Source organism: Gallinula chloropus, assembly GCF_964237585.1.
Source record: "Gallinula chloropus genome assembly, chromosome: 9".
NCBI lineage: Eukaryota > Metazoa > Chordata > Aves > Gruiformes > Rallidae > Gallinula > Gallinula chloropus.
The window spans coordinates 9542961-9554067 of record NC_140094.1 but is presented as its reverse complement, the minus strand read 5'-3'; positions in this window follow the sequence as shown (position 1 = coordinate 9554067).

The following is an 11107-nucleotide window of genomic DNA, read 5'->3' as shown; positions in this document are numbered from 1 at the left end:
ATCTTGCAGCATTTAGATGTTTTTATTTAATTGCCTAATAGTGATCATGAACATACTGTTCTATAAAACCCATCTTGAATGACAAGCAAAGCACATTGTTTTTAACATGACTGTATCCCTTGTAGTTGAAAGTTCTGAGAGTGTTTTAGTGTGGTCTGCTATACCAAAATATTTAGATTATTATGAGATTTTAGTACTGAAGACAAACATACACCCTGTTTTTACTGTTTCAAGTAAAGTTTAGTGAATGACTGACAATTTGTTGATATACAACTGTGGGAAAACACTGCAGTGCTCTGAATGTTGGGGTTTATTTTGATTTATTATATTTACTATATGGTTTAATGAAAACTGAAGTGTTTACTACAGTTGGATCATTGTAAAAACATCTCTTACCTCGTCATTTTGTCTGCTGTGAAGAAGTACTTTTTTCTTTTTTTTCTCAAATAGACCATAGACAGTCAATGTTAACATTTAGACTCCTAGTAGCAGTAAATGCTGGGTTTTATATATATAAAAGGAAAACTTGATTTTTTTCTTTATGAACTTATATAACTTTGTGATTTTTATCTGATTTTATTGTAACATAAAGTTGTTTTATGTAAAAATATATAGTTTAAGTAAAAAAAAACCCCTCTTGTCTCACTGTCTTCATTGACTTTGGAAAATGAACTACTTCCTTGTGGCTGCATATCTGAGCTCAAGTTAATGCTGACCTTCGATAAGAAGAATGTGGGCTTGATCTGTACATACAGAAGCTTTAGACAACCTTACAAACTCTTTTTCAGGAGATGGAGCTTTACATTGTTTTGCTTCCCTGGATACTGTTAGCTCATCCAGAGGGGGTGCAGGACTGGGGCAGGTGCATACAAGCATACTACACTGGAAAAGTACTATCTAGAAGTATCCTGGCGTAAAATTTTGGACTTATTTGCCTCATCAAGTCCAGGATATATTTTTATCATCAGGTCGCTGGTCTCTGGGAAGGTTGTTCCTCACCAGCTGTGGGTAACACAGGTGACCAGCAATTCCAAGAGAGACAGCTGGGTGACATTGTCATCAGGGGACTCCGCTGCTGTCTCACTGCAATCCCTTAATTCTCATGTTTGACCATATCCATACCAGAAAGCTCAAGGAGCCTCCTGAATGAGGTTCATACTTCTGCTATCAGCTGTTACACAGCCTTCTACCTCGCTGCGTGATACCGAGCTGTGATGTGCCACCTTAGGGTGTCTGATGAAAACAGGAGCTAAAGGGAGATGAAGCTTCAGTTTAATATTTGACATCTAAGAGGGTGAACGACTGTGTAACACGCCCTCCTTTTGGGTAGCTTGTATTCCTTCAACAGCACGGGAGGAGCTGATTTCCTTCCATTTGGAGAACTCCCCCCGCCCCACCGTGCCACCACGGGGGAGGCCCATGCAAAGGTGGCATCGTGGCTGAGATCCCTGAGCAGGAGCCGCCCTGTAACACGTGTGACTGGTGACAGGGCTGAATTTACATAAAACTCAGCACTGTTCTGTCCCACGCGCTCCCAGCGCTTTTAATGCTCCACACTTTCCATCTCAAGGCCTGTCTGCAGCAAGGGAAGCAAAGAAGATGTGTTAATTACATATTATTCACTTCACTGTCTCCCCACTTCCGAGGAGCCTCGAGCTCTTCTGCACAAACCCTCTGACACACACAGAAATGGGTGTACGTTTTCTTCTAGTGCTTTTATCTCTAAGAAGTCTCCAAAAGCGTGTAAATAATGTTAATGGTTTGTAACATTAAATAACCTTTACACAATCAGCATTGCCATCCAGAACAGGACCACAGCACCAGTAAGGCTGACCTCCTGCACACAGCTGCAGTGGATGGGTAAGATACAGCAGTAGTGGGTGTGAGTGTAAAGGCAGGCAATGAAGGTCGCTGCTCGGACTCCGACCCACAGCGATGGCGTAGCCCTGCCTCCGCCACTGAACCAACTGCAGCAAAGTCCAACCAACCTGCAAAAGCAGGAAAAAAATACCCTGCCAAGTGCATGGCCAAGTTTGATCTCAGTCAGTGGCACTAGAAAGACTCATAAAACTGCTCTGCAGAGGCTGTGCCACTTTTAACCACAACAAGACTTTCCATTTTATCATTTAATGGGTGTCAGGGTAGTGCTGCCATGTAGCTGTCCCAGGCTGGGAAGATCTGAGACTCAGTGAATTTTAAAAGCTTGGCTAACCTTTGCAAGGCAAACATCTCCAATCTGACTGCAATGATGCATTGCTGGGAACATTTGACAGAACATCGCAGCCGAGTGGTACTTAACTCCGACCTCTGCCTGCACGTTTGTCAGAGGCGGATCTCCGTGCCATGAAATTCCCTTCGGGGCTTAACACTTTCCTTGAAAACTGAATATATTTCAATAACTTTTCAGAGCTGTTACATCTTCTCAGAAGCACTGTCTGAAATGAAATGGCCTCTAGAAAACTGCGGGCTTTCATTTGGGTTGAAAATAAGAAATTTCAGGGTGCGAATACGGAGCCCAGCTTCTGGCTGTACGGCTGGTGCCCAGGGGTACGGGCACAGCGCCTAGAAGCATGTTACTGAATCGGTCCTGCTCAAGCAGAGCTTTGGGGACCAATTGCTCTCCACCATAAAAATGCATCTCTTCTTAAGCACGTGCATCCCTGTTCTGGTCTGTAGAGGTGGTTTGTATGCAGGATCTCAGAGCTATACCCCACGCAGCTTTCCCGGGCCGTGCTTCCACGCGTGGCTGGATGTGACTGAGGGCTGAAATGCCCTGAACAACATTTCTTGACAATGGGTTGCATTTAATTAGTCAAATTTATGAGCAGATACATCTATTGGTACATGAAGCACGTTGATGTGAGTATTTTTGTTTTCCTTTCATGTCCTCTTCATTCATTAGTACCGGCAGTCTATGAAAAAGAAATCTGTGGCTGCTGTAATCAAGAGAGATTGAGCTCTTGCTTTTCTCCCAAGTTCCCATCATTGAATATGATTTGTTGCATATGCCCTGGATTGTGCTTAATGTATGCTGGCTGGAGGGAATTCAGACGTTCAGAGAATTATAAATAATACCAGCACAGGCAACCTTTTTGCATTATCATGTCACACTGAAGTGTATCAGTTTTCAAAGCCATTTTCTTTTCGGCTTTTGCCGTTTATTTCCTTGCTACCATTGGCCATGGCTTTCATTCTTCTGTGGCTGCAGGTTTGCACTCTTCATCAGCCTGGAGATGAATGATGCAAAATGAGTCGGTGAGCGAGGATCAGCGGTGCCAGCGATCCCTCGGGTACGCTCAGGGGCCGCGCCGCAGACCGGGCTGTGCAGAGCGGGTCCCTATACCCGCTCACCCCGTGTGCGGCTCCTTCCCCCCGCGGCGGCTGCCTGGCACCTCGCCAGGGCTCACCCAGCCAATCAGGCGCGGAAGGAGGCGGGACCGGAACAACCGCGGGGGATTTAAACGCGGTAAAACCTTAACGGTCACCAGTCGGTGAGCGAGGATCCGCGGTGCCGGCGATACCTCCGGTAAGCTCGGGGGCCGTGCGGCAGACCGGGCTGTGCAGAGCGGGTCCCTACACCCGGGCGCCCCGTGTGCGGCTCCTTCCACCCGCGGCGGCTGCCCGGCAGCTCGCCAGAGCTCACCCGCCCCCTGGCGTCACGTGACCCCGCCTCTGGCCTTAAAAGGGATGGAGGAGCCCAGCGACTGGCCGCTGCCCCCCGCACCGCACAGGAGAGCGGCCCGCCCGCCCGAGGAATAGAGGAGCACAGGCGGCTGACAGGTGAGGCTCGTTAATCTTCGGTACGATGTCGTGAGATGGTGTCTACCCGGCGTAGGGCCGTGACCTCAACACCTTCCACTGTGGAGGTAGGAATGCGGTTCAAACAGCCGCAGCAGCGCGTTGCAGTGCGGGGCTCGGGGCGCAGGGGGTGTCACCACGTGCTTGCAGCAGGAGGAAGCTCTGGTCACGGCTGTGTGAGCTGATTGGGGATCCCCTCAGCAGAGCAGCACACCTACAAGAGGAGGTGGGTGTTCTCAAAGATAAACTAGACAGGCTCATGAGCATCAGGGAGGCTAAAATGGGGATAGGTTGGAGGAGCCAGGTTCTGTCCTCCCAGCCACAGTGATGTGAGATCCCAATTGACAGTGCCCAGGACCGGAGGGACCCTGTACCCTCCCCCAGGCCAGACAGTCTTAATGGAAGGGATGAATGGAAGCAGGTACGTGCCAAGGGTAGTAGGAGAGTGCCTTCCATGCCTGTCCTTCCTCCTCAGGTTCCTCTGAGCAATAGATACGAGGCCCTACTGAAGGGGACCAGCCAGATAATGAGTCAGCTGATAGGAAAATGACTCCTGAGGTTGTGTTCCCTAGGACAAGACCCCCTAAGCATACTATCAAAACAGGCTCTGTTAAAACAAAAAGACAGGTCATTGTTTTAGGTGGTTCCCTTTTGGAGGGGACTGAGGGCCTGATCTGTAGGCTGGACCCTCTACACAGGGAAGTCTGCTGCCTTAAGGGAGCTTCAGTTAGGGACTTAACAAAGAGACTCCCAACCTTGGTCAGGCACACGGACTATTACTCGTTTTTAATTTTCCAAATTGGTGGTAATGAAATACATAAAAGAAAACTGAGGACCTTTAAGAAAGATTTAAGGGCCCTGGGACACATGGTACAAGGATCTGGAGCACAGGTAGTGTTTTCCTCCATCATTCCTACTACAGGGAATGGGGAAGGATGGAAGGAGAAGAGCCAGCAAGTTAATACCTGGCTCAGAGCATGGTGTATGAAACAGAACTTTGGGTTCTTTGACAATGGAGGAGCTCTAGACTCATCAGCCTTGCTTTCCGGGAATGGGGAGAACTTATCCCCAAGGGGCAGAAGGATACTGTCAAAGAAGCTAGCAGGGCTCATTAATAGAGCTTTAAACTAGATAAGAAGGGGGAGGGGAACAGGGCCAGGCTAGATGGAAAAAAACCTGGTTGTGGTGGTCAAGTTATTGAGGAATGGTGTGCTGGCAATGACCTCCAGTCAGCCACCCCAGTTAATCTGGGGGGTAGTGTGATAATTCAGAGTAGAAATGTAACTACTACCAATGAGCTAGGTAACTTAATCAGCTGCCACTTGGGAAACAAGGCTTCCCTGAGGAGCATAACAAGATCAATAGACCAGCTGAAATGCATCTACACCAATGCATGCAGCATGGGCAATAAACAGGAGGAATTAGAAGCCCTTGTTACTAAGGGAGACTATGATGTGATTGCCATCACTGAAACATGTTAGGACAATTCACATGATTGGAGTACTGCAATTGCTGGTTATAAACTATACAGGCTGGGTAGGAGAGGAGGTGGGGTAGCCCTGTATGTCAGAGAATGTTTTGACTGCCTGGAGCTGGAGTATCATGATGAAAGGGTTGAGTGCCTCTGGGTAAAGATCAGAGGAAAACGAAATCAGGGAGATATAGTGGTGGTAGTCTACTACAGACCACCTGATCAGGAGGAGGAAGCTGATGAGTTGTTTTTTAAACAACTGGGAGAAGTCTCACGATCACCAGCCATCATCCTTATTGGGGGCTTCAATTTACCAGATGTCTCCTGGAGGTACAATACAGCAGGGAGGAAGCAGTCTAGCAGATTCCTGGAGTGTTTGGAAGACAACTTCCTGACCCAGCTGGTGAATGAACCCACCAGGGATGGTGCCCTGCTGGACTTGTTGTTTGTAAACAGAGAAGGCCTAATGGGGAATGTGAAGGTTGGAGGACACCTGGGGCATTTGTAACAGCGGATGGAATGATGTGTTTGGGAGTAGTGCTGATGTTTCTAGTTGCTGTCAGACAGTCAAGGACTTTCTCAGCTCTTCATGAGAAAGGAGGGGCGAAGCCAGGACAGGTGACCGAGCTGACCAAAGAGAGTATTCCACGCCAGTTACGTCCTGCCCAGGATATCGGGGGCTGATGGGAGGAAGGCCTGGGGCGGCTCCGGGACGTGCGGTTCTTGGGGGACGGTCGGGTTCTGGGACAGCTCTGGGTGGCACGGCCTGAGTTGTGTGGTTTGGTGAGAAACTGCATTGGGTATCAACAGCTTCATAGATTTTTGCTTTGAAGTCCTGTTAGCATTGTTACATTGTATCTTTCTGTTATCTTAGTAAACTATCCTTATCCCAACCCACGGGCCTCTTAATTTCTTGATTTTGGGGTTATTTGCCCCTTTCTCTTCCTTTTCCCTTCCCTTACTTCTCCCCCCCCCCCCCCCCCCCCCCCCCTTCCCTTTAACCTGCTCTTTTCCTTTAAGGAGCAGGCAGCTGTGTGGATCTCGGCTCTCAGCCGGGGTGAAACCACGACAGTCTTTTTGGCGCCCAACGTGGGGCACGAAAGGTTGGGATAACGGTAGATCTGACCCTGACCCGATTGCAATTAAGTCAAAGTTGTGATAAGCACTTTGATTTAAGCAGTCTCTGGTCACGATGCTCTGGTATTTACTTACAAGGCTGTGCTCACAGCTGTGGCAGCAAAAGCACTGTCTGTTGTATGCAATCCTAGCAGGATCCTTTAACATCCTGGGGCTGCAGCTCCTGTTTTCGTTCCTGTACCTCATTTTGGTGTATTTTATGAAAACAGTTTATGATACAGTGATATCGATGGTCGTGAACTTGTTCTGGTACTTGTATGAGATTTTGCTGCCCTGTCCATTCTTTGGACAGGCAGGAGTTAATAATGGCAGCTGGTATGGTGGGAGTACAGAAAGAAATATCTACGCTGCTTTCTCTTCCTTTGGGCTAAATACAACGTCTCTGGTAACAGTTTTTGAAAATTTCCAATATCCCTGGGATATTCAAACTAGCATTTTGCTGTTATGTTTGGTGAATATGGTTCTGCTTTTGTTCAATATTAAGCAAAGGTTTATGAATAGCACTCAAGAGTGTTCTGCGAGGCCAGATAATCACGAGTGGCAGGGTACGTGGCAGAGTATGGGCAACTATCTAGGCACTTTCTCACGTCCGATGTTTTGGAGTTTCACCCCCGAACAGTTACAGGACCCTGATAAAGTGGCTGCATATCTGAAAAGAAATTGCCGTAAGTTTCCCAGAGATGCACAGCTTACTGCACTGTGCTGGGCCCTGGCCACTATTTACCAAACACTGCTTGATAGCAGTCAGCACTGTCAGAGGGAAAGGAAGGAAAACAGACCAGCAGAAACTGCAGCTACTGTAACCACTGGGACTAACACTGAGGCCACTGTAATTTCTGTGACTAGCACTGTGGCTACTGCAACCTGCCCAACTGATGTTGCAGCTACTGCTGCCCCTACAGCAGATACTGCTGGTAAAACAAAAAATCAACCCACATCAGTGTCTGTTGCTCCCGTACGAAAGAGAAAATACACAAAGAGAGTTGTTCCTGTAGTGAAGGATGAGGATGAAATTGAATCAGGGTCATCTGATGAATGTCAGGATAAAGCAGGGTCATCTGATGAATGTCAGGATAAGGCGGGGCCATCCAAACCATGTCAGGATAAGGCGGGGCCATCCAAACCATGTCAGGATAAGGCGGGGCCATCCAAACCATGTCAGGATAAGGCGGGGCCATCCAAACCATCTCAGGATAAGGCGGGGCCATCCAAACCATCTCAGGATAAGGCGGGGCCATCCAAACCATCTCAGGATAAGGCGGGGCCATCCAAACCATCTCAGGATGAGGTTGTTGTTACATGATCCCTGTCCCTGAGTGAGCTGCGTGAAGTTCGAAAAGATTTCAGCTGCTGCCCAGGTGAGCACATCATCACTTGGTTGCTCTGATGCTGGGATCACGGGGCCAGTAGTCTGGAATTAGATGGCAGGGAGGCCAAGCAGTTGGCATCCCTAGCTAGAGAAGGAGGCATTGATAAGGCAATTGGGGAAAAGCCTGAAATCCTCAGCCTCTGGAGACGACTACTGTCAAGTGTGAGGGAAAGGTATCCCATAAAAAAATACATCACATGTCAAACACCCAAGTGTAACAACCTTGAGGCAGTTATCCAGCACCTGAGAGAATTAGCTGTACGGGAGGTAATTTATTATGATCTGGACAACTCACAGCTTCCCTCTGATCCTGATGACGTCCTGTGCACTCCAGCTATGTGGCGTAAGGTTGTACGAAGTGCACCAGCAGGGCACACCAATTCATTGGCAACAATGGACTGGAGTGATACATATCCACCAACTGTATCTGAGGTGTCCGGCCATCTCCGGAGATATCAGGACAATGTTTTTCTCTCTCTGTGATCGCAGCAGTAGAGAAACTGGTCAAGCGACTTGAGGAAAATGTGTCCATCTCCCAACCCATATGCAGCCATGTTGCAGCTATTGGGAGAAAGCGTCCATCATCCCAGAAGGGAGGATACAGTAGGTACACACCACGAGATACGCTGTGGTTTTACCTGCGTGACCATGGTGAGGACATGATGAAGTGGGGTATGCAGCCCACCTCAGCCCTTCAAGCATGAGTAAATGAGCTGCGAGGTAAAAGAATCGCACAACGTGATTCTGCCAGGAAGAACGCTGCACCAGTGAACAGCCAGCACAGTCAGCGACAATAGAGGGGCCCTGCCTCCAGCCAGGTGGAGGAGAGGGATAACCGTGTTTATTGGACTGTGTGGATCCGATGGCCTGGCACGTCAGACCCACAAGAGTACAAGGCTCTGGTGGATACTGGTGCCCAGTGTATGATAATGCCATCGAATCATGTTGGGACAGAACCTGTCAGCATTTTTGGAGTGACAGGGGGAATCCCAACAATTGACTGTGTTAGAGGCTGAAGTGAGCTTAACTGGGAAGGACTGGGAGAAACACCCAATTGTGACTGGCCCAGAAGCTCCATGCATTTTAGGTATGGATTATCTCCGTAGAGGGTATTTTAAAGACCCAAAAGGGTACCGGTGGGCTTTTGGAATAGCTGCTTTGGAGACAGAAGAAATTGAACCATTGCGTGCATTGCCTGGGCTCTCGAACAATCCTTCTGTTGTGGGGTTGTTGAAGGTCGAAGAACAGCAAGTGCCAATTGCTACGACAACAGTGCACAGAAGACAATACCGCACTAACCGGGATTCCCTGATCCCCATCCATAAGCTGATTCGTCAACTGGAGAGTCAAGGAGTGATCAGCCGAACCCGCTCGCCCTTTAACAGTCCCATATGGCCAGTGCGGAAGTCCGATGGAGAGTGGAGGCTGACAGTGGATTATCGTGGCCTAAATGAAGTCACTCCAGGTATGAGTGCTGCTGTACCGGACATGCTGGAACTGCAGTATGAACTGAAGTCAAAGGCAGCCAAGTGGTACGCCACAATTGACATCATTGCAAATGCTTTCTTCTCAATACCACTGGCACCAGAGTGCAGGCCACAGTTTGCTTTCACCTGGAGGGGCATCCAATACACGTGGAATCGTCTGCCCCAGGGGTGGAAACACAGCCCCACCATCTGCCATGGACTAATTCAGACAACACTGGAAAAGGGTGAAGCCCCAGAGCACCTGCAATATATTGATGACATCATTGTATGGGGCAATACAGCAGAGGAAGTATTTGAGAAAGGAAAAAGGGTAATTCAAATCCTTTTAGAAGCTGGTTTTGCTATAAAACAAAGTAAAGTCAAAGGACCTGGTTGTACTTGGTGGGTAATGCAGAAGAATGGACAAGTTCGATGTGTACCTCAAAGGGATTTGATTTTAGGTGAGAATAGCCAATATAATTAATGAGGTAGAAATTGTATTATAATAATTGCTCTGTGCATTCATTATTGCTATTATTGCTGTATGTTGTTTTATGTTGTACCAATGGAGTTACAGCTGGAGTCATACAAGTCAATGAAGGAAGAGTGCCATGATGACGGGACCAAGACCTGGTGTTCCAAGAACTTTTTCCTCCTTCCCTTTGGAAATGAACATCTTTGATTCACAGACTATGAATATGGACCATGTCAGATGTATCGGTCAAGAGCCTGAGATGCAGCATGCAAGGGTCCAATGGAGCATACTGACACCATGAGAGACTGTTACGAAGACTGAAGCCTGAAAATCATCATGGACTAAATGTTCATTCACTCAACAAACTCAGAGGAATGGTCCACAGACTAAGGGAATAATACCTGTATGCACATGTGTGCGTGTACATAGGTACATATATATGTGTGTCTGAAACAAGAAATGGTTGGATTTGGTCATGACGTAAATGGTATGGAATAAGGGGTGATAATGTCCTGGGTTTGGTCAGGATGGAGTTAATTTCATTTGTAACAGCGGATGGAATGATGTGTTTGGGAGTAGTGCTGATGTTTCTAGTTGCTGTCAGACAGTCAAGGACTTTCTCAGCTCTTCATGAGAAAGGAGGGGCGAAGCCAGGACAGGTGACCGAGCTGACCAAAGAGAGTATTCCACGCCAGTTACGTCCTGCCCAGGATATCGGGGGCTGACGGGAGGAAGGCCTGGGGCGGCTCCGGGACGCGCAGTTCTGGGGGACGGTCGGGTTCTGGGACAGCTCTGGGTGGCACAGCCTGAGCTGTGTGGTTTGGTGAGAAACTGCATTGTGTATCAACAGCTTCATATATTTTGCTTTGAAGTCCTGTTAGTATTGTTACATTGTATCTTTCTGTTATCTTAGTAAACTATCCTTATCCCAACCCACGGGCCTCTTAATTTCTTGATTTTGGGGTTATTTGCCCCTTTCTCTTCCTTTTCCCTTCCCTTACTTCTCACACACACACACACACCCCCTTCCCTTTAACCTGCTCTTTTCCTTTAAGGAGCAGGCAGCTGCGTGGATCTTGGCTCTCAGCCGGGGTGAAACCAAGACATTCCTTTATTTCTGTGATTCCTCTGATTTCTGGGATTCCTCTTATTTCTGTGTTTTCTTTTATTTATGGGATTCCTCTGATTCCTGTGATTTGATTTCTGTGATTCCTCTGATTTCTTAGTTTTCTTTTAGTTCTGGGGTTCCTCTGATTTATGTTATTCCTCTGTTTTCTGAGATTTCTGTGATTCCAGTGATTTCTATGATACCTCTGATTTCTGGGATTTCAGTGATTTCTGTGATACCTCTGATTTTGGGATTTCTGGGATTCCTCTTATTTCTGTGTTTT